The sequence below is a fragment of the Cibotium barometz genome, chromosome 2 (genome assembly GCF_041138505.1).
Source record: "Cibotium barometz isolate CiBa-2024 chromosome 2, ASM4113850v1, whole genome shotgun sequence".
Taxonomy (NCBI): Eukaryota; Viridiplantae; Streptophyta; class Polypodiopsida; order Cyatheales; family Cibotiaceae; genus Cibotium; species Cibotium barometz.
This window is the reverse complement of record NC_141047.1, coordinates 15,471,076-15,476,472: the sequence shown is the minus strand read 5'-3', so window position 1 is coordinate 15,476,472 and position 5,397 is coordinate 15,471,076.

The following is a 5,397-nucleotide window of genomic DNA, read 5'->3' as shown; positions in this document are numbered from 1 at the left end:
ATCTTACTCAATTTCTCACCCCAGTTCTTAGAAAACTCCTCGTGCACCTTAGTGACTTCAAGATATCTTAGCCACTGGGAATCCCTGGGTTTACTGCCTAACAGGGCATTTCATCAAGATATCTTAGCCACTGGGAATCCCTGGGTTTACTGCCTAACAGGGCATTTCATCAAGCGATATACCTCTTTTTTTCCATTTTTGAGGCGTTAGGTGCTGTTAACCTTACGGTCTAGAGCCCTTCTGTGCTGGAGGTTTCTTTCTCTATTTCCTCTTCTCTTGATTACACATCTACCATGCGTAGTGAGGTGGTGGGAATGGTTCCTGATTCAACTTATTTGGTTCCCCTGGGGGGTAACACATCTATGGTGGCCCAGTACATGCATCCAGTTTTCACTAAAGTCCGAAGGTGAAAGTGATGCCTACATTTCAGCCTCTTCCTCTTCCCATGAATTCTTCCTAACTGGTTTGACAGACTTGCAAGGATGTGATTCGCTATGTGGTGACCAAATCATCTCTAAATAATTGCCCCTCCATGGGGTATGCCTTCCATGTATGGGATTAATTTTCAAGATTTGTGAATCCCTTCGAATATGCACTTGGTCTAATGCCCAATCGTGCACCACCTTAGCTTTCCTCGTGAAGGATATGCCCCTAAGGTGATATCATAAGAATCTGGTTGGTGCAGAAAGTCCATTACAACAAATGTATGATGGTAACGAAATGAAAAGACCTTAATCCAAACATTTTTCAATAGCCCCATAGGTCTTGAAGATGTCCCATCCACCATCTTGACGGTTAGATCCACCCTTTCTAATTCTGGTTTTCCCCAATTCTCCCAACATCTCTTAGTGTGATGATGTTCACACCCGCACCTCCATCTAGGATAGTAAGTGCTTGGTACTTGCTATGGTGAATTGGGATTGTGGCAATCGTGTCATCATAATACCAGCCCAATTGCTTGACAGGTATTTTGATGAATGTGGGGGCTCCCGCTTCCTTAGGCACTAGGTTCTTTTCTGCTAGAGGTGACTACTGTCTTCTATATTGGACATTGGGTTCATTCTTCCTTCTACCCAGTCCTTGACATCTGCCCACAATGCCAACGTGTTGAGTAGCAATGGTCCTAGCGGTATTTTAATAGTTGTGGATAGTATGGCTCCGAGAAGTTATGGTTCCACATGCAATTGGCTAGGTTTGGCCAGCATTAACCACATTCTTTAGAGGACACTCCGCTACTCGATGAGGTCCATTACAATGAAAACATTGTATGGGTCCCCTATTTGAGTTTATGTCTTTTCCTTTCCACTGTACTGTGGTTTGAAACACTAGTACTAGCGTGCTATTTTGTAAGACATAGTACTCCAGTGTGATCTCTGTGGGCTCCTCGTAGTAGTAGTTATTGCCTTCTACCTCGCACATGATTTCTCCCTCTTCCAAGGGTTCCTCGATCAATGCCTAGTTGATCTTGGCCTATGGAGGTTGTGGTGGTTAGGACAGGTGCCGGCAATGGTGACATGTCCTGCATTCTGAACATCCCCCTTGGTAAGTAGGAGGTATTCAGCTACCCTATAGCCACATTAGTTTTCATTGGAGGGGCTGGTAAGGCTAGAGGCACTTTGGGTGCTAGTAGTTGTGCTAGAGGTTGGATACTCGGATATCTGCACATGGCAGTGTCATGGTTTCCTAGTCTCTGACAGTGAGCACAATAAAGTAATTGCCTTGGTCTTAGGTGAGGGAATTCAGTGCTTGTGTGATTTTGTCTCTACAAATAGAGCACCAAATCAACTCTCTTTAAGGATAGAGATGGGCATTCCCTGATACTTCTCTCCCATCCCTGACCTTTAACTTCTCCAAGACAGCATTACGAAGTTCCTCGACTATCATATTACCAACTTGCTTATTCTTGGATCTTGCGTCTTGATGATGACTAGATGCTGCCACTACCAAAGCTGCCTCAACATCTTCTGGTTGGGCAACTCGAGAATGTTATCCTCATATTCAATCGCTAGCTTACAACATGTATCTAGAGTGGTCGGCCGGGCTAACACCAGTAGGCTAACTGTTAACCAGATAATCATGCATCTTGTGATCTCGAACTCCTCTTCGAAAAAAACAGGGAAATAACCGACCTCATCAGTTAGCCTTTCCCTCACTTTACATCTTGAGTTCAAATGTTTGAGCTGAGAAACATAATCTTGCATGGACTCATTGTCTTTTTGCTTGACGTTGTGGAGGTGTGCTACAGGACTCCACCTATCACCACTTCGAGCGAAGCTTGGTATGAACACATTCTTAAGCCTAGTGAAATTTACTTTATCCTTAGGCTTTAGGGTTCGATACCATTGGTGGGCTTTCCCTTCTAGAGTTAGATAAAAATCATGTATCATGGTTACATCGCTCACTGGACCACACGTTTTGCAGGTTCACTCAAAGACCTCTATGTGTTAGATAAGGTCCCCATCTCCTAAAAACTTTTGCACCAGCTTCAAAATGATGTGTGGCTTCATCTGAGATGGTCTGGATTCAAGGGCAGTGCCTAGTTCCCTAACCATACCTCTGCCCATTTCTACAACCATATTCAACAGATCCGCCCTTGTTGTGACCACATTTAGATATGTGTTAGGATCCACAATTGGCATTCGAGGAGCTACCCCCTACTTAGACCTAGTCCTCTTCCTGCATCATTGGGTCTTCTAATTAACTTGGGTCTATGGTTTGGTCCGAATCCTCATCACTTGGCTCATTGTTAGCGGCCTTGGCCCGCCTTTGTTGGACTAAAAGTTCCATGCTCTTCAAGAAGGTGGGATCATTGATCATTTCTTGTATATCCTCTCTTGTGTAGAGCCAATCCTCTTCTCCTACAAATTCCCTAGGTAGATTGTCTGCCTCTTCTTGTGTTTCAAGGCTTTCATCAGCCTTTGGTTCCTCGTTGATGAGTTCTAGGGCTAGTATTCCCCCTTTTGTCATCCCCATCCACATATAATCAGTGGCAGTTCTAGATGTTTCTATATCCTTTCCAGGTGGTCAAAACAGATTCACAATATCCATTTCCCTCTCATGATGTAAATTGTTGTAGAAACAGCCTCAGCCCAATAGCTATGCGGCATATTCTTCTCTCCCATCAATGCTCGCGCAATCTCAGCAATGTGCCTATTTTTCCACTCAGCAACTCCATTTTTATGCGGAGTGTATCTGCATGTAAACTGTCTCCGAATACCATTCTTCTTCAAAAATTCAGAGAACTCATTAGAGAAGTACTCTCCCCCTCCATCTGACCTTAGGCACTTTACATATTTCCCTGTTTGCTTTTCAACCATAACTCTGAAATTTTGAAAATGAGTGAATACCTCACCCTTCTCCTTCATGAAGTATACCCACACTTTCCTTGTGTGGTCATCAATAAATGTCACATAATATCTGTAGCCTCCCATAGACATGGTCTTTGTAGGACCCCATACATCTGAATGCACAACATCTAGTGCATTTCTGCTCACATTTCTGTCACGTGGAAATACATGCTTTGTTTGCTTTCCAAATTGGCATGCTTCACATATTTTCTGCATACCTTCAACTTTAAACTTTGGCAGCCCTGTCACAATTCCTTTAGTCTGCATAGACTTCATTCTCTGCACATTCACATGTCCAATGCTTTTATGCCAAATATCTATGTCTGCAACAATTCCTGAAGTTTGTAAATGGTTCAGGAATTGTCTGCAACAATTCCTGAACCGTTTACAAACATCGCAACACTCACTTCAGGCATGTTTACATTCAATGTAAACATTCTGCCCACTCTGTTGCCTTTTGCAACCAACCTGCACTTGTCTTTAAAGTCTTCAACATAACAACCATCAGGGTTAAACCGAACCTGCAAACCCTGCTCAATCATTTGGCCAACTGAAACCAGATTCTTTGTTATGTTTGGAACATGAAGTACATCTACAAGGTACTTCACTTTGCCATCCTACATAGACAATGGCACATCTCCAACATGGGCAATTGGATGAGCAATGTCATCCCCTGTTTCCACAAAACCTGGTCTTTCAAGGTTTTTTATCTCCTTGAACCACTCCCCATGACTTGTCATGTGATTCGAAGCACCTGAATCAACGTACCATACATCATCTTTATGTGCTGCTTCAACATTTTCAGACATGGCATTAACGACATGCTGCATAACAAACAACCTTTCATTATCCTCATTGTTTTTGCTCGAGGATGCCTAGTTGTTTTGCTACAATTTTTCATTTTGCATGTCAGCCTACTTCTTATAACAATTTGCCTGCACATGTCTAGGCTTACCACAATAAAAGCATCCACGTGTATCATTATACTGCCTTTGCTAATTTCCACGACCTCTTTGACTCCCCCTGCCTCTGAATTGGCCTCTTCCACCTGCGTGTTATTGTTGTTGTGAATTCTGGGACTGTTGTTGTTGCTGCTGTTATTAGCCATAATTCTGATTACCTATTCGGCCACCTCCTTGGCCGCATCCACGGCCTCCTCTACCTCGTCCTCTTCCTAAACTTGTGTAGAAGGCCTATTGTTCTGAACTGTTTTTCTTTTGTGAATACTGTTGGTCTTCACCCAAGCTCTTCTCTTCTATAATCAACATAGACACCAAATCTGTGAAATTGGGAATGTTTTCCCGAGTCTGAATAGACGTCTTGAACACCTTGTATTGTGGCCCAAGACCACGTAGACAGACTTCCACCTTATCATCATCATCTACTGAAACGCCAATAGATGCAAGGGATTCCACAATACCCTTGATCTTCAATGCATAGTCATTCACAAACATACTCTTTTTCTCCACAATATGAAGTTCATTCTTCAACTGTATCTTTTGTGCCTTGGTATTTGTTTCATAGAGTTTTACCAAGGTGTCCCACGCCTCCTTGGGGGACTTGGTATCCTGTATGTGCCCAATCATGGTGTCCTGTATTGTCATAGAGAGCCAATACATAACTTTTCTGGCTCCTTGGTTCCAATCCTTGAACTCTTTCACATCTACCGGCAGTCGGATTGATCTCCAGTGCCTCTTCATGCTCACCTTCTATGTAGTCCTAGTAACCTTTTTCCATCAGGAAATTTGTCAACCTGAACCTCCAGGCATGGAAGTTGTTCTTATCAAGCTTCTCAGCAACAATCTGGTTTATGCCATCATTTAACATCTTGCCAAATACACAAATTTACCAGAAACAGCACTCTGGTTTGTCCTGCACAAACTGTTGTATTTTCTACAACGGTACTATACTACACTCAAATGTCACAACCAGTGACCTCAATGTGCATACATACACCCAATGGTAACTGTTGACCTCCTTGCAGCACACACAATGTCTGCACAACCAATCTGTCTTCCTGCAGTTCTTAAAATAGAGTTCTGCAAGGAAT